Source organism: Cynocephalus volans, chromosome X, assembly GCF_027409185.1.
Source record: "Cynocephalus volans isolate mCynVol1 chromosome X, mCynVol1.pri, whole genome shotgun sequence".
NCBI classification, from domain to species: Eukaryota; Metazoa; Chordata; class Mammalia; order Dermoptera; family Cynocephalidae; genus Cynocephalus; species Cynocephalus volans.
Window position 1 is genome coordinate 128,066,040 of NC_084478.1, and position 23,925 is coordinate 128,089,964.

General features: G+C 45.1%; 1 non-coding gene and 2 pseudogenes across 1 annotated transcript; all 3 read right to left on the minus strand.

Moving 5' to 3' along the window:
• Window positions 1–380: 380 nt before the first annotated feature.
• On the minus strand, window positions 381–1,466 carry LOC134368389 (melanoma-associated antigen 8-like; annotated as a pseudogene).
• A 17,498-nt stretch (window positions 1,467–18,964) lies between these two features.
• LOC134368390 (transcription factor E2-alpha-like) lies at window positions 18,965–20,696 on the minus strand (annotated as a pseudogene).
• Window positions 20,697–23,545: 2,849 nt separating this feature from the next.
• On the minus strand, window positions 23,546–23,737 carry LOC134368850 (U2 spliceosomal RNA). The gene has a single exon (XR_010022540.1). It is a non-coding gene; the product is annotated as a U2 spliceosomal RNA (small nuclear RNA).
• Between the last annotated feature and the right edge of the window lie 188 nt (window positions 23,738–23,925).

The following is a 23,925-nucleotide window of genomic DNA, read 5'->3' on the forward strand; positions in this document are numbered from 1 at the left end:
GTTAAGTTTTTTCATATTTCCAACTAAATTCCTATTCCGATGCCATGCTATCTTGTTACAGACCACAAAATAAGATGGAAGGGTTTCCAATTTGTTTTATGAAATAGCAAAACTTTTACTACTGAACTGGATAAAGAGTAATAAACGTGTGATCAATGTCATTCATAAACTTAGTTTCTTAAGCTAATTAAACCTTCCATTTAAAGGAATAACATTTGCAAAATTCCAAACTGAAAACAAGAGAAAGCTCCAAGTTACCCTTATAGAACAGTAAACCAAAGCTGTTTGTTATTCCCTCTATTTCCCCTAGCCCCACACTATCTTTCTACTTAAAACAGTGACTGCTATTTTCAAACACAGTGGAGAATCTACCTTAGACTTCATGTGGGGTTAGAGAAGCTTCAAGATGTGCCACTAGAAGTGGTACTGGCCGTGGCAGAAGTGCCATTTGTGGTGGCAATTCCGGCCTGGGCGCTATCTTCCTCATCTCTCAAAGCCATCTGATACAAGTGTGGGAATAAACTGGGGAAAGTAATATTGAACTGGGCCAAATGCTCCAGAACTTCCATCTTGCTGGTGTCAGCGTGGGCACGTGGGCCCCACAGGAACCGATAGCACGCAGGATCACTGTTGGGCACCTGCCAGTACTCCAGGTAATTTTCCTGCACCCAATCTTCGGTGATGAGCTTCCTGGGCTCTCCATAGATGGGGTGCTCCCTCCCAGGACACAACCCTAGCACACCCAGCACATACCACATGCTCTTCTCAGAGGTGCAGTCGCCCTCCATGAAGACCAAGCCCAGGGTGATAATCAGGAGGCCGGTCTTGGGCACGCTCTGGTCATCGCTCTGCATCCCATCGTAGGTGAGGCCCAGGGAGGTGCTGAGGATGTAGGAGTGGCTGGCAGGGTCCACTTCCTTCACTGCAATGCCATAGACAATCTCCATGTATTTAGAGACTTTGCTGAAGATGGCAGGGAATTGGTCCTCGTAATTTTTGAGGACACCATTCAGCATTTCTTCCTTTGTGATCGGCTCCTTCTTTCGATACTTGAGGAGCAGGAAATTAAGCAAATCATACATCATCTCCTGTGGTTCACCCTGGAGCAAGTACTCAGGGAATCCCACATCCTGTGAGCTGCTCGGGCCCTCCTCTTCTTGGCTGCTGGGGCTCTCGCTTGCCTGGCTCCATGGAGGGGAGACAGTGGCAGTGGGGGATGAGCAGACACTCTGAGGACTCTGGGGAGGACTTGGTGTTCCAGCAGCAGGCACCCCCTCCGGGGTGCCCGGGATCAGAGCAGAGGTGGAGGCAGAGGAGTTGGAAGAAGAGGAAGAGGGGGTGAAGAAGAACACCTCCATGTCTTCCTCATCACCAGGAACCTGCGCACCCACCAGGGCTGGTGCCTCTCTTTGGGCCCGAAGGCCTTCCTCAAGCTCGCAGAGCTCACTCTTGTGACAATAAGGCATTGCGACTTTCCCTGGGGGAAGAAAACAGGAGTGTGGGCTGGAGTTGGGTGACGGGGATGGGGATGCACAGGCCTGGGGGAGGGAGAGAGTGGTTGAGTGGCCACAGCCTAGAACCACACCCTAGGGGGCTCTGACAAAGGCCTACTTACAGGTCTTCTCTTTAGCTGGTGCTCTACGGCCTCACAGGGCTCCTGTCCTCCTGGTCGGCCTGTCTCCTATGGACCTGAAGGCGGAATGAGATGGCCCCTCAGGGGGCAGCCGGCAGAGAATGAGGCTCCAGCACTGACAGTATTGTGGGTGGGGCCGGGCACTGCGGGGTTCCCTCTGTTCTGGGGCCGGTGGGGCTCTTGTAACTCATTCAGGGCATGCACCTCACCTTGATGCCTGGCTCTCCTGGGCCTCCTCTGCTGTGACCTGAGGACACTGCCTCAGACCAAGGTCTCACCTCTAAGTTCCTGGAGCTGCTGTAAGAGGAATAGAGGAAGTCCTCAAGCTGCAGACTGCAAGGACACCTTGGACTCCCAGTGCCGACAGGAGGGTGGGCCGCACTCTGTGAGGTCCCCACTGTTCTGTGGTGAATGAATGGTCCCCTCCATACTCACTCAGAGCCCTCACCTTACGTCGGCAGGACCCGGACCCAACTCGTCTGCTGGCCTGAGAAACTCTCAGAACAAGAGCTCACACTCCTGATATGGAACAAAGGCAGAGAGGCCTACATCTGGCCACAGCTGCCCAGGGTATCCCAGGGAGGACCGTAGGAGGTGCCCAAATTTAGTGGGATCCATGTGTTCCGGAGTGAGCGGTCTGCGTGATATCACCTTTATGTCTGGCAGGTCCTGGGACTCTCCCTCTGTTGACCTGAGGCCACCGTCCTTACGCCAAGGCCCTATCTCCATGAGACACTGGAAAAGGAAGTGAGAGCCCAACCACCCGCTGTTCCCTGGGTCTTCCCATGGCTGACAGAAGGAACAGGGAGGGGCTGGGGTCCTGTGTGTTCTGGTGTGGGTGGTCCCCTCAGCCCTCACCTTGACTCCTTGTAGGGCCTGGGACAAATCTCTCTGTCGATCTGAGCATGGCCCTCTCACATCAAGGTCCTCTGCCCTCTGAGACTCCTGAGCCAGAAGTGAGGCTCAGTCTGAAGGCCTCCCCACAGTCTCCTGGGCTGACATCAGGGCCACAGTGGATATCTGTGGGGCCCTCTTTATGTTCTGGGCTGGGGATACCTCCAGTCCTCACCAAAATCTCTTCCCTTGACAGATCCTGGGATTCTTCCCTCAGTTGATCAGATGTTTCTCTCCCTTCTGATCCAATCTCACCCCTAAAACCAAGGCCCTCAGCTCCCTGAAAACTCCAAGCCAGAAGTGACAAGGTGTCATATCCTGGGGGTGTCACCCCAGCCTGGGGTCTCCGAGAGTTGAGAACAGGGGACCACTGCATTCTGTGGGGTCCTTTCTTTTAGGAGTTAGGGGGTACCTTCAACTAGATCTATCACCTTGACTCCTGGCTAAGCCTCAGATGACTCCTTCTGTGACCAGATGTGGCTCTCTCTGCTGACCTGAAGTTGCCCCTCAGACCAAGACCTTCACCTCCCTGAGAGGCCCAAGATAAAAGTGAGGGTGCATCGTATCTGGGCACTTTGGCCCAGGATGTCCCAGGGCAGACAGCAGGGCCTGGGTCCAGACTGTTTTGGGTTGGGGCTTCCCTCAGTCCACCCTCAGGGTATTCACCTGTAATCCTGACAGAGTCTAGACCAACCCTCTGCTGAGCTGGCATCACCTCCCTTAGCTCAGGCCAAGCTCTCACGTGTTTGAGGACCCCCTTTCCCCACCACGGTGGAATCGACAGCATGTCACACCCTGCTGCCCCTTCCTGGGTCCCCTAGGGGTTGAGAACAGGGAAGCTGGACTCTGTGGTGTCTTTTCTGAGATGGGTAGGTATATTTAGTCTTCGCGAGGGGTACTTACCTTGACTTCTGAAAAACCTGGCACTTGTCCCTCAGCTGATGTAAGGCTACTCCTCTCAGAACAAAGTCATTTCCTCCCTGACACCCTCCCCAGGCTGAAGTCAGAGGCCGCCACATCCAGCCAGCCCTGCCTGGGTCCTCCCAGGGCCAACAACAGGGGTGGGGAGTTGTTGGGTCCTCGCTATCTGTGGTGGGAGGTCCCTACATTCCTCCCTCTGTGTCCTCACCTGGATGTTTGGCAGGGCCTGGGACTCTTTCCTATGCCGACCTGAGGCTGCAACCCTCAGACCCAAATCCTCACCACCCTCAGAGCCCCCGAGGCAGCAGCGAAGGAGCATCATATCTGGTCACCCTGCCTGGAGCTTCTAGGGCCGACAGTGGTGACAGAGTGGGTTCCCGGGAGGCCTCTGCTGTTCTGAGGTGGTGGTATACCCTGTCGTCCCTCAGGCAAAAGTGTTCACCTCCCTGACTCCCCAAAAGGAGAAGCAAGGACGCAACACTTCTGGCAACCCTGCCCATGTTCTCCCAGGGCGGGGCTGGGCCCCATTTTACGTGGGGTCCTGGGTCCCCTGAATCCTTACCTTGACTCCAGGTAGATCCTGGGCTTCCGAAGCTGACAGCGGGGGTGGAGATGGGTCTCCTCGGTTCTTTCACAGGGTCCCGACATTCGCGCCTGACAGGGCCTGGTCCTGTCCTTATTCAAACCCAGTCATCCATATCACAAGAAAGCTCTGACTTCCAGAGTCGCCTGAAGTGGCATGGGGGAGGGGTGGCTCAGCCTGACAAGTATGTCCCCGAGTGGCTCTCGGCTGACAACGGGGGCACACCTGGAAGATTCCGGACCATCAGTCCAGCCTCATTATCTCACTTCGTCTCTAACACAGACAGATCTGGGTCCCCTCCGCCGACTGGAAGTGTGCACCTCACATCAAGGCCCTCCATTTTCTCAGAACTCCAAGGCGGAAGTGAGAGGACGTCACAAAACGCACTATGCCCGGGGCCTCCTGGGCTGAAATGGACTCTGTGGGTCACCTGAGTTCATTCTGAGGGGCCTCATCTTGGTTCTGGGCAGAGAGTGGACCCCTGGACCCTGAGACCTGATTCTGCCCTGTAAAAGCAAGGCTTGTCTCCCAGAATCCCCTGACAAGTCTTCCCCCGAGTGGTCCACGGGTGGCAGCAGGGGCACAGCTGGATGATTCTGAGTCCCTCACCCCCCTGAGAGTCTCACCTCGACTCTAGCACAGACCGATCTCGGCACCCTCCGCTGACTGGAAGTGTGCACCTCACACCAACCTCTCTCGTTTCTCAGACGCCCCAAGGCGGAAGTCAGAGGACGTGACTTCCAGCACCGAGCTCGGCGTGTCCTGGGCTGAAATGGACTCCGTGGGTCCCCTTACTTCACCCTCAAGGTCCTCACCTTCATTCCTAGGAGGCCTGTGACACCTCCCTGGGCCTACCTGAATATGCCCCTCTTGGACCAAGGTCCATGCTTCCCCGATTCCTGGAGGCAGAAATGGACTTGTGTAAGTCAATCCTCGTGTAGGTGAAAATTGGGGAACTGGTCACCCTGACACCTCTGTCTGGGTCCTTGCAGGGTTTATAGCACGGGCGGAGATGGATTCTTTATATATGTTGGTGGCTGGATGGAGAAGGGAACCAAACCCCTGATCTTGATGTTATCACAGCACTCTGTAATCAACTGAGCTAACCAGACAGCACGAGATGGAGTCTTTGAGGTTGCTTTGTTTGGGGGAGTGGACCCCTCCGACGTCACTCATGAGGGCCCTCATCTTGGCAACTGGCTTCATGACCAAATGCTTTCTGGGAGATGTCCTCCCCGTCACATCTGAGAATTTGTCTAACTGCAGCCCTTGTGAAAAATGACTCCAAGTCTGGAGCTGCAGCAGGGAAGACCAGTGGTGGACAGTCATATCTATAGGGTTGCCTTAGAAACACCTCTCCTGCATCTATATTTACCATGTATATTTTAACTTCTATTCTTTGTTTATGCCTTTTTTTCTTAGCAATTGATCATCTTTGCAAAAAAATGTCTATTTTATAAGCATTTTCAAAGAACTGGGTTTTGTTAGTTATCTCGGATATCTGTTTCATTATTAATGCATTTATCTTTATTATTTCCTACTCTCTTCTAACTTCGACTTGATATTGTATTTATTCCCCAGCTTCTTGATTTGCCTGGATGTTTTAAATGTTTTTTTAAGTTTCTAATTTATTTGAGGATATACATTTCCCTCTGAGTATCACTTGAGCTGTATCACACATTCTGTGTTAAATACTTTATGTGAATAGCTTGAACTCCTTACAAGTTGAGTATATTACTCTATTACTTATCCTATTATTTTTTCCATATATATGCCCAAATAAGGGGGTGTGAAATTATTTTTGAGAAAATTGAGAAAAGGTTGAAAGGGATAGAATGTCATTTGGAGGAGATCTCAGGGTCCAGGGGCATTTTGTTTTGTTTTACTAGCATATTCATTTTTACAAATTGTTATATTTCTTTACGCCCTATTTTGGCTAAGATCAAGTGTAGTGCCCTCACTCTTGACAGGGCCCTCACGGAATTCAGCAACCTCAAGATTCCACAAGTGGTTGAATTGTGGTTTTGTCAGAGATTTCACTGAAGGTTTGGGTCATCTCCACATCTACCCTGCCCAGGAACAACTCTGCTGTTGTGGAGGTTGCTTTCTTCCTCAGCTTTGGCTATCAGTATCTCAGGTGCAGTTAGCCTCTCTTGTAGCCAGAATGTGGTACACAATGTCAGAGGTGAAGGTGGAAAATCTTGGGTGTTTATTTCACAGTGGTTCCTCTTTGCCTTCCCCGGCCAGATCCACAAGGAGATCTTTCTCAGATCTTCATTTTGACAACCTATTGGGGTTTCTGGAGGTAAGGCCCACGAACTTTCCTCTAAAGCCTGTAGCCCCAGGTAGCTTATTACTCTCATAGTACCCCACACTCAACCTTCAGAAATTCATCAGAATTACCACTTAGATATTCTTACCAGTTTATGGCTCCAGCAGCTTTTGCTCCAGGTAAACAGATCTTTCCTGTGGCTCTTTGTATGCACCTGTCTCTCCACATTTTGGGTTGGTGGTTTGCCCTAAAGTCTCGGTTCTCGGATAGGTGTAAGAAAACTAGTTAATTTTTCAGTTAGTCAAGCATTTTCTTGTTGTAAGAATGGGAGTGCGGACAACCGTATAGTTTTTTGGACTGCTTTACGTATTACATATATGGTATAAGTATACATATATATATATATATGTAATATACATATTATGTATGCATTTATGTATATATAAAATATCACAGTCTACTGTTGTTGACATTTTACCAGTTTACCTCCCTTCATGTCTTTTCACCCTTCCCAATTTATGTCTTGATTGTCTTAAATATTTCTTATATATACATTTAAAGCCACATCAATGTGATAATTTTTGCTTAACCTGTCAAACATTTAGAAAACTCAACGGGAGAAAGAAAGTCTATTGTATTCACCCACATATTTGCTTACTATGTTCTTTTTACCTTCTTGATGATCCAATTCCCCATTAACCTTTTCATAATTTTTATTTTTCTGTTTTGGGGAACTTCCTTTTCCTTCATCAGAAAATGTTTTGATTTCCCATTCATCCTGAAGGATGTTTTTACTAAATATAGGATTCTGTGTTGACTCTTCTTTCCTTTTAGTACTTGAGAGATGTGCATTTTTCCTTCTGGCCTTCGTGATTTGCTTTGAAAAAAAAAAAAAAAAAAACACTGTCATTTGAATTGTTTTCCCTCTGTGTTAGTCTGTAATGTGCAAAGAAACAACGTTTATTGCTTATAGTTTCAGAAGTTGGGAAGTCCAAAGTGCAGGGAACACTTCTGGTGAGGGCATTCTTTGGTGATGACTTCAGTGATGCAGGGTGTTACACGGTGAACTGGTGGATGGCTTGAACAGAGAGAGAGGGAGCTTCTCGTGTGCTCTCCTTTTAAAGCCAGCAGAACTACACCGATGACCACCCATCAACGGATTAATTCTCATACATTCCTCACAATCTAATCACCTCTTTAAGGTCCCTCTTTCAGTGACCATAATAGGATTTTCCATGCTCTCGACACTGTCAGTCGGGATTAAGCTTCTAATACACAAACTCGAGGGACACAATTCAATCCTTATCATCCTGTAAGCTGAGGTGTGGTTTCTTTCTTGCTGCTTTTAAGATTTTTTCTTTTTCTTTAGTTTTCAGAACTTTGAGTGGTGTGTCTTCATTTGGATTTTTTGGGTTTTTTTTATTATTTATAGTCTTTGGGTTCACTGAGCTGCTTGAATTTGTAGGTTTATGGCTATTCTAAATTTGGAAAGTATTCAGCTATTTTTTATTTGGGAGCTTTTCAAGCCCTATCCTCTTTTTCATCTCTTTCCTGTGCTCCAGCAACATGAATGTTAGGTCTTTTGTTATACTCCTGTAGGTTCCTGAGGCTCTGTTCATTTTTATATCAATGTATCTTCCATCTGTTGTTCAGACTGGGAAATTTCTATTCTATCTTTCAGCTCTCTGATTCTTTCCTCCTTATCTCCATGCTCTTCTGAGCCATTGACTTTCATTGCAGTTTTTCATTTGAGGAAACTTCACTGGATTTGTCTTTCTATGTGCTGCTTTGTTAAGACTTCTTTTTCTTTTTTTCTTTTTTTTTTTTTTTTTGTCATTTTTTCATGACGGGCACTCAGCCAGTGAGTGCACCGGTCAGTCCTATATAGGATCCGAACCCGCGGCGGGAGCGTCGCCGCGCTCCCAGCGCAGCACTCTACCAAGTGCGCCACGGGCTCGGCCCAAAGACTTCTTTTTCTTCCATTTGTTTCGAGTGTGGTCCTAATTTTGTGTTGAAACATTTTTATGATGGTTGATTTAAGATCTTTGTCAGTTAATTCTTTTGTGTCTGTCATCTTGGTGTTGGCATGTATGGATTGTACGTTTTTACTTGTTTAAGATCTTCCTGTATATTTTTGCTTTGTTTAAGATCTTCCTGCTTCTTTTTATGTGGGTGAATTAAAATTTTTATTGAAGCATATTGATTGTATGTATTTATAGAGTACACAGTTATATTTCAATATGTGCATACAATGTGGGATGATCTAATCTGGTAATTAGCATATTCATCACTGCAAAACTTCATCATTTCATTGTGATGTGGACATTTGACCTCCTCTCTTCTAGTTGTTTCATAACCTGTGTTAAACCGTCGTTATTAAAGATTCTTGGGTCAACTGCATAGCAATAGAATTTATTTTTCCTTTCTAGCTGTAATTTTGTGTCCATTAACCAGCCTCTCACTTCCCTCCCTCCTCTCTGCCCTTTCCCACCTCCAGTAACCACAGTTCCTCCCTCTCCTATTACGAGTTCAATGTATTATTTATTTGTTTGTTTCTTTGTTTGTTTTTAGCTCCTACATATGAGTGAGATCACGCGGCATTTCTCATTCTGTACCTGGCTTATTTCACTTAATTTTCTCCAAGCCCATCCGTGCTGCTGCAAATGGCAGATTTTCATTCCTTTTTATGGGTGAGTAGTATTCCCTTGAGTCTATATACCACATTTTCTTTCTTTTAATTGAAAGATTATTGATTACACATATTTGTAGGATACAAAGTTGAATATCAATACCTGTGCACAATATGTGATGAGTAAATCAGGATAATTAACATATTCATCATTACATAATTTGAACATTCTTTGTGACCCTTAACCAACTTATCGCTAATGCCCCTTCCCCTCTCCCTTTCCCACCTCGAGTAACGACAGTTGTGTTCTCTCCTTTTGAAAGTTCAGCATATCATTGGGATTGTTGTTTCTTTCTTTGTTTCTTATTGATTTACTTGTTTGTTTGTTTGTTTTTTAGCTCCAATTTATGAGTGAGGTATTTCTCTTTCTGTACCTGGCTTATTTCACTTAACATGATTTTCTTCAAGTTCATCCATATTTCTGCAAATGACAGAATTTCAATTATTTTTATGGCTGAGTAGTGTACATATAATTCCATTGTGTACGTATACCCCAGTTGCCTTATCCGGTCATCTGTCAATGGACGTTTAGGTTGGTTCCATATCTTGACTATTGTAAATAGATCTGTGATAAACATTGGAGTGCAGGTATCACTTGGACGTCATAATTTCCACTCCATTGGGTAGATACCCAGTAGGGGGGTTGCTGGATCATATGGTAGTTCTATCTGTAGTTGTTTGAGAAAAACCCATACTGTTTTCCATAATGGCTGCACTAATTTACAGTGCCACCAACAATGTACAAGTGTTTCCCTTTCTCCACATCCTCACCAGCTTTTGTTATACTCACTCGTTTTGATAATAGCCATTCTAAAGGAACGAGATGATATCTAAGTGTAGTTTTGATTTGCATTTCCCATGTGATTAATGACGTTGAGCATTGTTTCATATGCCTGTTGGCCATATGTATGTCTTCTTTTGAGAATTATCCATTCACCTTATTTTCCCATTTTTAAATTGGTTTATTTAGTTTTTTATGATAGAGTTGTTTGTGTTCCTTCTATTTTCCACGTATTAGTCCATTGTCTGATGCACAGTTTGCAAATATTTTCTCCTGTTCTGCAGGTTGTCTCTTTGCTCTGTTGATTGTTTCCTGTGCCGTGCAGATGTTTTTAGTTTGATAAATCCCATCTGTTTATTTTTGCTTTTGTTGCATGTGTTTTTAAGGTCTTATTCATAATATCTTTTCCCAGGTGTACATCATGGAGGGTTTCCCCTGTGTTCTCTTCCAGAAATTTTATAGTTTTACGACTTACATTAAAGTCCTCAATCCCTTTTGACTTGATTTTTGTATGTGGTGAAGGATAGGGGTCTAGCTTCATTCATCTACACATGGATATCCAGTTGTATCAGCATGATTTATTGAAGGGGCTCTTCTTTCTCCAATGTTATGTTTTCAGGGCCTTTGTCAAGGATCAGTTGGCTATAAGTACATGGATTTATTCCCGGGTTCTCTATTCTATTCCACTTTTCCATGGGTGTATTTGTATGCTGGTACCAGGCTGTTTTGGTTACTACAGGTTTGTAGTACATTTTGAAGTCAGGTAGTGTGATACCTCCTGTTTTATTCCTTTTGCTCAGAATTCCTTTGTCTATTCGGGGATTTTTTTGGTTTGTTTCATATGAATGTTAGGATTTTTTTTCTATTTCTGTGAAGAAGGTCATTGGGAATTTGATAGGGATTGTGTTGAATCCATAGATCACTTTGGGTAGTATGATCATTTTCACAATATTAATTCTAGCAATCCATGAGCGTAGAATGTCTTTCTGTCTTTTTGTGTCCTCTTTAATTTCGTTCAGCACTGATTTGTAGTTTTCATCGTAGAGATCTTTCACCTCCTTGGTTAGATTTATTCCTACATATTTGACTTTTTTGGGTATCTATCTTAAATAGGATTGCATTCTTGATTTCTTTTTCTGCTAGTTCATTGACTCTGTGTAAAAACTCTACTGATTTTTGTATACTGATTTTGTATCCTGCTACTTCACGGAATTCTTAAATCAGCCCTAAAAGTTTTTTGATAGACCCTTTAGGTTTTTCTCTATATAAGATCATGTCATCTGCAAACAGGGACAATTTTACTTTCTCCATTCTGATATGGATATGCTTTATTTCTTTCGTTTTCTCAATTACCCTGGCTAGAACTTCCAGTACTATGTTAAATAGGAGCAGTGAGTGTGGGCATCCTTGTCTTGTTCCAGTACGTTGAGGAAAAGCTTTCAAGTTTTCACAGTTCAGGATGATGCTAACTGTGGTTTTGTCAAATATGGCCTTTACTGTGTTGTGACACTTTTCTTCTATGCCTAGTTTGTTGAGAACTTTTATCTTGAAGGGATGTTGAATTTGATAAAGAAAGTTTTTTTGCATCCTTTGAGATTATCATATGACTTTTGTCTTTCATTACGTTGATGTGGTGTATCACATTTATTGTTTTGCTTATGCTGAAACTTCCTTGCATCCCTGGGGTGAATCCCACTTGATTAAGTGATGTATAATCTTTTTGATGTTCTGTTTTATTTGTTTTCTAGTACTTTGTTGAGAAGTTTTGCATCTAATTCATCACAGATATTGGCCCGTGGTTTTCTTTTTTGGTTGTGTCTTTGTCTGATTTTGGTATCAGGGTGAAGCTGGCCTCATAGAATGAGTTTGAAAGCCTACCATCTTCTTCAGTTTTGGGTTAGTTTGAGAAGAATTGGTATTAAATCTTCCTTTAAAGTTTGGGAAAATTCAGGGCCGGCCCCGTGGCGCACTCGGGAGAGTGCAGCGCTTGGGAGCGAGCACAGCAGCGCTCCCGCCCGCAGGTTCGGATCCTATATAGGACTGGCCGGTGCGCTCACTGGCTGGGTGCGGTGCGGGCAACACCACATCAAGGTTTGCGATCCCTTTACCCGTCACAAAAAGACAAAAAAAAAAAAAAAGTTTGGGAAAATTCAGCAATGAAGTCCTCTGGTCCTGGGCTTTTCTTTGTTGAGATAGTGTTGTTTACTGATTCAATCTCATTGCTCATTACTGGTCTGTTCAGTTTTTCTATTTCTTCTTGGTTCAGTCTTACTGTGTTGTATATGTCCAGACATTTATCCATTTTCTATAGATTTTCAGATTTGTTGGCATATACTTGTTCATAATAGTCTTTAGTGAGTCTGCATTTCTGTGGATTCAGTAGTAATGTCTCCTTTTTCATTTCTGATTTTGTTATTTGTGTCTTCTCTTCTTTTCTTGGTTAGCCTAGCTAATGGTTTGTCAATTTTGTTTATCTTCTCAGATAAACAAGTGTTTGGTTCATCGGTCTTTCATATGTCTTTTTTTTTTTGTCTCTTTTTCATTTACTTATGCTCTGATTTTTATTATTACCTTCTATCTACTAATTTTGGGGTTGGATTTTTCTTGCTTTTCTATTTCCTTGAAGTATAATATCAGGTTGTCTATTTGAGATCTTTCATCTTTCTTTGACATAAAAACTTATTGCAATAAACATCCTTCTTCATACTGCTCTTGCAGTATCTCGTAGGTTTTGGTGTGATGTGCTTCTAGTTTTATTTGTTTCAAGAATTTTTTTGATTTCCTGCTTTCCCTCTTTTTTGACCCATTGGTCATTCAGGAGCATGTTGTTTAATTTCAGTGAATCTGTATAGTTTACAAAGTTTACTTGTTATTGATATCCAGATGTATTCAATGTGGTCTGAAAAAAATACTTGATGTAAGATCAATATTTTAAAATTTGTTGAGACTTGATTTGGGCCTAATATGTGGTCTACCCTGGAGAATGATCCATGTGCTGATGAGAAGAATGCATATTCTGCAGTTGGATGAAATGTTCTGTAAAGGTCTGGCAGGTGTGTTTGGTCTAAAGTGCAATTTAAATCCAATGTTCCTTTGATAATTTTTTGTGCAGGTCATCTGTCCAATGCTGAGAGACGGACGTTCAAGTCTCCAACTGTTATCGTATTGGGGCCTTTCTTTCCATTTAGATCTAAGAATAATTGCTTCATATATCCAGGGGCTCAGATGTTGGGTGCATGTATATTCATGATTACTACATCCTATTGCTGAATCATTCCCTTTATCATTTTATAATGTCCTTATTTGTCTCTTTTTATAGTTTTTGTTTTAAAGTCTATTTAATCTGATAGAAGTGTAGTTATTCCTACTTGTTTTTGGTTTCCACTTGTGTGCAATAACTTTTTCCATCCCTTCTCTATTAGTCTATGTGTGTCTTTATGTGTGAAGTGAGTCTCTGGTAGGCAGCATATAGTTTGTTCTAGTTTTTTAGTTCATCAGTCAGTCTACATCTTTTAATTGGGTAATGTCATCCATTTATATTCAGGGTTGTTATTGAAAGGTTTTGCCTTATTCCTGGCAGTGTATTGATTTTTTTTAATGATTGTTTTATGTTTGTTTTGCTTGTTTCGTTCCCTTTGATTATTTTTCTTCTATGTTTTTTGTTTTTCCTTTTCTTGTAGTGATAAAATATAGGTTTTTTCTCTTTCTTGTTTGCGTATCTACTCTACCAGGGAGTTTTATTCTTTCTCATGTATTCATGACAATGATTATTGCTCTTTTGATTCTGAATGTAGAACTCCCTAGAGGATTTCTTGTACGGTCAGTCTCATTGTGGTCTCCTTTACTTCTGAAGGATAGCATTGCTGGTTATAGTATTCTTGGTGGGCCATTTCCTTTCTTTTAGTACTTTGAATATACCATCCCACTCTCTCCTGGCCTATAAGGTTTCTGTTGAGAAGTCTGTTGTTAGTATGCTAGGGATTCCCTTATAGGTGACTTGACACTTTTCTCTCACTGCTCTCTCTCTCCCTCCTTCTTTCTTCTCCCAATTTTTTTTTTTTTTTTTTTTTTTTTTACTTATGCCAATTTGACCATATATATTGCAGGAGGACATTTCTTGTTTTTTTGGGGGTGTTGAACCAGTCTGGGGATCTCTGAGACTCTTGAGTCTGGATGACCATATCTCTCTGAATACTTGTGAAGTTTTCAGCTATCATTTTGTAAAATAGATTTCTAACGACTTTTCCTTTCTCTTCTCCTTGCAGAACATCCATAATCTGAATGTTTCCATGCTAAAGCTGGTCCGATAGATCGCATAAGCTTTCTTCAGTTTTTAAATTCTTTTTTCTTTATGGTCCAACTGAGATAATTCAAAAACCTGTCTTCAAGTCTAGAAATTCTTGCTTCCACTAGTTCTAGGCTCTTGCTTAATCTCATGGTGGTATTTCTTATTTTGTTGAATGAATTCTTCAGTCACAGGATGTTTCCTTTGTTCCTTTTTATGATATTCATCTTTTTGTTGAATTTCTCCTTCAACTTCTGGAAAGTTTTTCTCCCTTATTGTTATTTCAGTCTATTTTCTTGCATCATGCTGAGTTTCCTGAAGATTATTATTTGGAATTCCTTTTCAGGCATTTCATAGATTTTCTGCTGTTTGGAGTCTGGTATTGGAGAACTATTGTTTCCTTTAGTGGAGTCACGTTTCCTTGTTTTTTTCATGCTTCTCATCTCTGTGAGTTGATGTCTGGGCATCAGGTGTGGCAGTCACTTCTTCTAACTTTTGGAGTAGTTCTTGAATGGAGAAACTTCCTGTAGAAGTGTTCTATATTACCAGTCAGCTTCAGTAGTTCAGGTTTGGTTCCAGGTGAGCACCGTAGGGTAGTCTTCGTGCAACTTCTTCAGCTGCATTCAATCTTGGAGTTCTCTGTGGGTGTCATCATGGCTGAGGCAGTGGGGCCTTTGGCAGTTTCTTCTTGGGAGTGGGTAACACTGGGTAGGGTTTTTGTGGCTATGGGCACAACATTATGTACCTTGGGGGTAGGCTGGTTTGCTCAGTGATTCCGGTGCCAAAATGGGTGACTCTGTATGGTGTTGCTGTGGTCGCCTCTGGAACTTTGATCTCTTGGATAGGTGTTGTGGCAATGGGCAGTTCCTCTGCTAAATTGGGCAGGGTTGCTGGGGTACTGAGCAGAGTGTACATTACTGGGCAAAGTGCTGGTGCTCTTCTCTGTGCCCCTGAGCGAGGTGGGCAAGCTTCCTGAAGTTTCCCTACTGGGGTGGGCGGGTCTATGCAAGTTTATCAGGGCCACAATGCACTATGCATACCTGGAAGAAGCCAGCATGCTCCCCTCAACCTCTCAGTTGGAGTGGGCGGCCCCGGCAGGCTCTCCAAGTTGGGTAGGACACTGCATTGCCCAGGGCAGATGGTTGGGCTCTCTGAAATTTCCCTCCGGGAGTAGGTGGATCTAGACAATATTACCTGAAATATGCCCTACTGTGAGCACCCAAAGGAGCCAGCATGCTCCTGACACCCTCTGCACTGTGTTGGGTGATTTTTGGTTGAGCTATTGCCATTTTGATTGTCATGGTATATTACTCTGGATCTTATTTAATGCTTCCATTCTAGCTGGCTTCCTCTGACACCACTCTAGCAAGAGAAGCAGGGTACCCTTTCATTACTGCCATGTGGAAATGGAAGACCAGGTTCCCCTCTTGACCTCCACTGACACCCAAGTCTCTTCATTACTGCTGAGTTGAAGTGGCTGCTCTGGGTCCCCACTAGGCCTCTACTGATACCTCCTTATATGGGAGTGGTTGATATTTTCATTCATGTCCCCCATGTGGCCTCCACTGATACCACGGTGTGGGGGGGATGCCCTCATTATTGCTGGACAGTAGTGAAAGTCTTCACACTTCATTAGGCCTACTTTGATGACATCCCAGTTGACAGAGGAAGGGGTAACTGGTTATTTTTGGATGGAAGACCATGTTCCCCACATAAGCTGTACAGACAAGCTGGGGTTGGGGGTAGGGGAAGGCCTCATGTGTTCCTGGTGGGTAAGAAACTCCAAGCTGCCACTCAGACTTCCCTGACACCAATCTAATGGTGGTGATGGGGCAGCTGGAGCACCATGGTATATCCTGATGAGGGAGAAAATCTAGGCTTCCTATTTAGATTTTGTTGGTGTGGGTGTGAGGGGAGCCACAGATTATTTTTAAAAAAATTTTTTTTTTTTTGTTTGGTCGTGGTGTTTGGTGGGAGCAGCGTAGTTATTGTCTAAAAGATTTCCATCTTCTTAGGCTGACCCCTTCCTTTTTTGGGTAGACAGAGCAGACTTTTGTTGAGGCTTTTTTTGCCCCGTGCACCTGTTGGCCTTTTCATTTGCTAGCTTTTAAACCTCTGTTTCTGAGATATATGAGGCATGAGGAAAACCCAAGGAACTCACCACTGTGTTACTCCTTGGACGCCAAGATCTTCACCAGCCTGCCTTTCTCTCTCCACTATTCAGTCTTCTTATGCTTGTTTTACATATATTGTTTTGAGTGTTTAGTTGTACTTAGCAAGAGAAATGGGGGAAAACACATTTACTCCATCTTCCCAGAAGTGGAAGTTGAATCCCTATGGAGAATTTTACAACAGTGATAAGACTGAATAAAAGCCAGCCTTGACTTTGGTCACCACCGCATCCCGGTATATCTACATAATTCAAGTGACAAAATACTCTCCCCACAAATCTCTTATCTTTAATCTTTTAAAAAGTTGCTTTAGTCTGCAGAGAATATAATTTTAAAATAGAGTTTTGGTTAGGTTTTTTTGACATTGACATTCAATGAATTTCCCAAAGTGTCTAATTTGAAAATTTTACATATCTATACACCAGGAAAACCATCACCACGGTCAAGATAGTAAACATATCCATTACCCTTAAAAAGTTCTTCCTATCCCTGTGTAGTTCCTCCCTCCAGCCCCTTCCTGTATCACCAGTCCCAAGCAACTATTGATCTGCCTGTCGTGGTAGATTAGCTTGAATATTGAAAAGGCTTATATGAATACTTGAGAGGGGGATGGTTGCAGTGTATTGTAGGTATATGATTAACTTTTTAAGAAACTGTCAAGTTGTTTTGAAAAGGTAACATTTTATAATCTCACCAGGTATGTATGAAAGTGTCAGTATTTTGCATGCTTGCCAACCTTTAGATGGGATGATTCTTTCCAATTTCAGCCATTCTAATAGTGTATAGAATTCTAATTGTGATTTTGATTTTAATTTTCCTAACAAATAGTGATGTTGAGTTTATTAATGTAACTATTTCCCATCTTATTCCTACATAATTCTTATTTTCTAAAGCTATTTTAAATAACACAGTTGTCTATTTTAATATCGAACTGTTCATTGCAAGTTTATAAAACTACAATTAATTTTTGTGTATTGATCTTGTGTTCTTCAACTTTGCTAAACTGAATCATTAGTTCTAGTAGCAATTTTTTAGATAAGCACAGCTTTTTGCCTAGACTAACTTGTGGCCTGTGAAAAACAGTTTTAGTTCTCCTTTTCCAATCTGGAGGCCTAGATTTTTCCTTGTTGCACAGAACAGAATCCCAAGTAAAATGCTGAACAATCCTCCTCCCCGTATCATGAATTTATTATTCTTGGATAAAATTTTCCTCCATGCAAACATCCACCACGACTTCTGGCATGCAAATATCTGCCTCACTGCTGCACACACACTGTTAAAATCCAAGTCTCGGTACTACATCGATTGAGATAAGTAGATCCCCCAGATTTGAAACAAGACTGGGATACGCAGAAGAGCAAGTTTATTTACTGAGTCTGCCAGCCTGAAGGCAGTGATTTCAGACTGGAAAACAAAACTGAGGGGACCCCTGTGGACACTGGGAAAAGCAAGTGGGATGGAAAAGTTTCCTGGTGGCAGCCAGGAAGTGAGTGGTCTTCAGGGTACATAAGACAAATTTTTAGAAAGGAAGTAGGATGATTCATATTTCGACACAGACTTAAGCGTGGCCACATTACCGTGGGTGGATTGTAGGTAGGACATACAAAATCCAGGTAATGGTGAAGGGTGGGAGAGAACAGAATGAGCCACGGAATCAGGTGGCCCTGGGGAAGGGCTTGAAGAAGACACCCTCTCCTTGCCATGTGATCCCCCAGAATTGAACCATGAGGAGTGTGGCAGGTCTGTTCAGAAGGCGCTGAAGTTTGCTAAGAAAACACCCCATTTTCCAACCAGGGCACCTGGCCTCCCCCCACTCCCGGAGGAGTCAGGATGGGCCACTGTGATGTCTGAGCCACCCCTGCCAGGACAGGGCTAGACAGGCTGGGGGACTGGCTTGCTGACCAAATGAAGCATAGACTGTGGCTGCTCATTGTCCTGTGCAGGGTGTATATAGGGAGGCCAGGGGCCCTGGGACAGACCACTGGGCAGTGCTGACATGGCAAAGGAGACCAGGAAAGCACAGCTCACCGGAAACACCAAATCGGGGAAGAAGAGGAAGAACCTCTCTCCACCCAAGTCCAGAGGAAAGGGAAAGGTGAGATGACCACCCAAGCTCCTTCTCGTCTTCTCCTTGACTCCTTTCTCCCAAGACTCCTACTCTGTCCTCGCCTGGTACAACCCCCTCAGCCCACACGCATTCTCAGGAAGCCCCTGTTCCCATCCCTTCTCCACCATCTTCCCCAAACCATTGCCCATCTGTGATCTTCCAGTTGTCCTTACAGGGGCCTAAGACATCCATGAAACTTAAGATCCCTTCAAGGGAGTGTAAGGACAAAAGCCCTGCAAAAATTATCGCCCCCTGAAATAAACCCCCAACAGGTAAAGGGCCTACACTATTCAGCCACTATCAACAGCTGAATGAGGAACTGCAGTAAAAAACGAGATTTGTCGTTGCATCTCAGGTGAAGAGCAGATCCCCGGTACCAGTGATGACCTGTGCAGCCGCTAAATTAAGAGTGAGACCGGAAACCTCAAAGTTATCTGCCCTGGATTGTGGCATTTGAACCTATGAGGACGTGCCTGAACTGTGGTCCCCCGTGCAGCTGCAGCGCAGCCTCATAATCGGGCCCCGGTACCTTCCATGCGTCAGCAGGCGGCTCAGCACCCTCCTGTGTCTGCATCTCCGCTTAGTGACCAGGCTGCACATTCAACTCTATCTGGCTCCACCGCCTATGCTAGTCCTGTCTCCCTACCTTGTGCTCGGGTTCAGATAGAACCTCACGTTTGACTGGTTTTGTAAGCAAACCTTGGAGGACCAGAACATTCCTGCCCTGCTGCCTCACCACGCCTGACATTTTCTCCTCTCCTCACCGCTTCAAGCAGGCCACTTTGGGGTTCCAATTCCTCCCTGGCACTTGATGCTCCAGGTTGAGGATGAACGACAAGGCCTGATGCAGGAGGAGCAGGTTGGTCTGGGGCTTCTCACCGTTGAGGTGCAGCTGACACGTGCGCCCCAGCTCCTGAAAAGCTTCTTCAGTGTCTCTGATCCCCAGCGGCTCATGGGGGTTACTGGTCAACCGGCGGTTCCTTCTCCCACTCGGCCTTCTGCTCTGGGGGCAGAAGGTCGTCCTCATCTGGGCTCGTCCGTGTCCGGGGGCCTTCGACTCCTTCTCCTCCTCTGAGCTGTCAGCCACCGACGTTTTCTCCTCGTCCTCCATCTCCTCCCGCTTGATTGCGCTGGCACCCGCCGCGGCACCCCTCGCCCAGTCCGTTGTAGGAGGCGGGAGCGCTCAGGGAGGGCGCTGGGCTAGCTGGGGAGGCTGCCGATGGCAGGCGGCCGACACTGCCTGCGAGGCCCTCCTCGGAATGGGCGCCTCCCACCAGGCCAGCGTGCCGCCCGCCCTGCAGCAGGGGGCCTGCAGAGCCCGCAGCCAGCGTCCTGTGGCTGTGCAGCAGCCGGTGCACATTGCACGCCCTGCCATGGACCACGTGGATGCTTTCGTCCCGGTGGTCCAACATCCTGTTCAGGCTGTGGGGACCCCATCGCAGCTGGGCTTTAAGGCACAGGGAGCTCCTGCTTGGGGCCACTGCGGTGTTCCTGCCAGCCCTCTGGGGAGCTCACGGGGGTCAAGGGGCTAGAGGAGAAGTTATTGTTGGAATCATCCGGGGAGTAGGTGGAGGCCAGGGCCTTCCCAAGGGCGTCGTGCAGCTGCAGGCTGTGGTCTCGCAGGAGCCCATGAGGCTGTTGGTCCGCTGATGGCCCGTGGTTGGAGATGCTGCTGTAGGTGGCCCTGAGGGCCAAGGAGAAGGTGGACACAACCCGAAGCCCGCCGGTCACCTCTGCTCCCTGCAGCTGGTAGCCCACGCGCTGGTGCTGGTGCAAGCGACCAAACACACTGCCACAGCTCACTGAGCTACAGGCCTGGCGGGAGGGGCAGGTGAGACCAGCTTTTGCCCAGCATGGCCTGAAGCCCGCCCGGCCTGGCGAACTCCATCCAGGCTGCTGTCGGAGGCTCTCCACTGAGGGTTGCAGGTATAGGTACTGGGAGTCACCCTTGATGTCCAAAGGGGACAGTGGCCTGGGGCTGCTGAGGGCCAGCTTGCCCGGCAGGAAGCCAGCCTGAGTCAATTCGCCAACACCCGCGTCTCTCCTGAAGGTGGCATAGGCATTCTTCTCACTGCCCTCGCCTCCAAGTTCGGGTCCCAGGAATGTCGTGGGACTCACCCAAGTGGGCCCTTCACTGTAGGTGGGGCTAGGGTCAAAGGGGGAACTGTTCTGGTTGCTGGTGCCCGAGGAGCCCGAGCTGGGTGAGTCCTTGAGACCCGAACCTCCAAACCGCTCACCTTCAAGGAGGCGGGCAGGCCCTTCCCACTGGCCACAGGCAGCAGAAACACCACGCTAACGTCCACGAGGTCGCTGACTTCCTTGTCTGTGCCTGCAGGTGCCATCCCCTGTGGCTGACTCATTCTCCAGCAGTGATGGTGGGCACAGAGGCCTAGAGACAGCCCCTCACAGCACTGCCTGGCACACAGTGAAAGGGGGTGGGGTGTCGGGGCGGCGGTAGCATGAAACTGGGGGCCCTTCCCCGACAAACAGGCATCACTACCCAGCCCCAAACGGTCACATGTTGGCGGCCGTGCATGGCCCTGGCCCCCTGCTCCATGTCACCTGGGGCGTTGGGGCAGGGTCGTGTGTGGTCCCTGCGGTGCACGGATCCCGATTATAAATTTAGTTACGTTTTCAAATAATTTAAGATCTTAATTTATATTTTAAAAAGTACTTTCTGTGCTGTAGTTAACTGAAGTAAATGGAGAAGAGATTCCCTGTCTAAAAGGCAGGTTTAGATTTTTTTTTTTCTGGGTTAGATCTCCACTGTAGATAAGTGACTGAGATATTTAAATGGAAATGGGCAGCAATTAATAATTGGGAATAGATTTCAGTCAGAAGTAAAACGGAAACACTGCTGTAATTAAAAAATTTTCTGTCCTGCTTTATTAATTTTTGTCTAACCTAACGTCATCATGACATTCTTATGTCTTTTTTTTTTAACAGGTCATTTGGTTTTTTGTGTGTAACCTCTTATAATTTATTTTTTCTAGGTTTATTGAGGTGTAATTGACAAATAAAATGGTCTATATTGAAGGTACGGAACATGGTGATTTGATATACATATGCACTATGAAATGATTACCACAATGAATTTAGCACATCCATCACCGCACACAGTTATTTTTGTGTGTGTGCTGAGAACACGTAAGATATACTCTTAGCAAATTTCAAGTATACAAAACTGTATTAACTATTGTTACCATACTGTTCTTTAGATCCCCAAAACTTACGCATCTTGTCACTGAAAGGTTGTAGCCTTTAACCAACATCTCCCCATTTCCCCCACACCTGAGCCCCTGGCAACTACCATTCTGCACTTGGATTCTATGCGTTTGACTTTTCCTATCTGGCCTTTATTATTTTGAGGTACATTTCTTCTATACTTATTTTGTTGAAAGTTTTTATTGTGAAAGGCCGTTCACACGATTTCAAATGATTTTGATGATGTTCAAATGATTTTCCTGCATCCACTGAGATGGTCATATGATTGTAGTCCTACACTCTGTTGATGTGGTATATGCCTCTTACTGATTTGCATATGTCGAACCACTCCTGCATCCCAGGGATAAGTCCTACTTCACCATGGTGTGTGAACATTTCACTGTGCAGTTCCATTCGGTTTGCTGATATTTGAGGATTTTTCTGTCTATTTTCATCACAGTGATTGGGCTGTAATTTTCTTTTCGTGTAGTGTCCTTGTCTGGATTTGATGTCAGGGTAATACTGGCCTCATAGAATAAGCTAGAAAGTCTTTTCTCCTCTTCCATTTTTTGCAAGAGTTTGAGGAAAACTGGCATTAATTGTTTAAATGTTTCATAGAATTCAGCAGTGAAGCCATCAGGTCTTGGGCTTTTCTTCGTTGGAAATTTCTTGATGAATGACTTAATCTCCTTTCTCAGTGATCTGTTAACATTTTAAATTTCTTCAGGACCTAGTCTGGGTAGGTTGCATGCTCCTAGGAATTTATCCATTATATTCTAGGTTATGCACTGTGTTGGCATACACTTATTCATAATAATCTCATAGTACTTTGTATTTCTGTTGTAGCAGTTGTAATGTCTTCTTTCTAATTTATAATTTTGATTGAGTCCTCTCTCTTTTTTGTTGGTTAGCTAAAAGTTTGTCAATTGTTTGTATTTTCAAAAGTCCGATTTTTAGTTTTGTCGAGCTTTTAGATCTTTTTTTCTTCTCTGTATTTTTACTCTAATCTTTATTATTTCCTTCTTCCTGCTAACTTTGGGCTTAGATTTTTCTTTTTGTAGTTCCTTCAGGTGCAAAGTTAGGTCATTATTTTAGAGCCTCCTCTTTTTTAAAAATGTAAGAGTTTATCACTGAAAACTTTCATCTTTGAACTACTTTTGCAGAACTCCATAAGTTTTGGTATGTTGAATTTCCGTTTTAATCTGCTGTAAGATTTTTTTTTTTTTTTACTGTTTATTTATTTTTTTCAAGTGGGTTAAGTGAGCCTTTATTAGAATGCTGTAGCAGTTGTGTTTGAAGAAGGCAGGCCTACAAATTAAGGATTTTAAATTAAAGTCCCTAACTGCATCAACAGAAAAACAGGACTGGAGCTGCACTGGGGGACAGAGGGACCCAGTTCTCACATGGACGTACACCTGTGCATGGACACCCAACGCCCTCACTATGCATGGAGCTGGACCAGTTGGCGGTAGACACAGAACGACTTCTGCCTTTCATCGTGGAACTGGTTTTTATTTATTTATTTATTATTTTTTATGAAGGCTATGGGAAGCAGAAAGAAGCAGCAAGTACACGTGCTCCCCACCCAGGTAGTAGAGGATGAGGCATGTGGCAGAGAAGAGACAGCCCCTGAGAAAGCGGAAGGGAAAGCCACGTCCTTGGGAGGGAGCCAGCTATGCGCAAGAATATTAAGAGAACATTTGTGGAAGACGCAGAGAGGGGACAGATGGGGACAGACGGGGCCTCCGAAGTGAAAGAAAAGATGGGAAAAAGGGCTGTGGAGAGCCTGACGACGGCGATGGCAGCCGGTCAAAGGGCCCCCCGGTTCTAGGCGGGCACGCAGCGCTCGGCGGGACCCCGCCAGCCTCCCTCTCACGGCGGACAGAAGAGGATCAGGCCACACGCGAAGCAGCTTCCCGCGAGTCTAGCCCTCGCCAGGCGGAGGGACTGCAACCCCCCTCTCCCCACCGTCTCTCATCTTGCGTGACCAGTGCTCATGTCCCCGAGGGGGTGCACCTGTGCCTGGAGTCACTGCCATACCAGGCCGATGCGTGGACTGGACGGAGCAAGCTCCCGTTCCATGTCCCTGCTCCCAAAATCCATTTAATATACTGTCCTCCGATAAAGGACGTATCAGATATTAAACTGATAAGAATAGATACTACACATGATCTTGGCCAAAAGGCCGAGAAGCGATGTGGAACTGGTTTTTAGGGAGTGGGAGGGGAAAGAAAGAAAAAAAAAAAAAAAACCCCAAAACTAAAAGAGGACCTGATCCTTTACAAAACATTTCTGTAGACACTAAAGGGGGTGGGGTAGGGGGAGGAAGTGTGAAAGCGAGCCCTGCCAGCAACCTCAGCTTTAAGGAAAGGCTCTAGCTAGCTA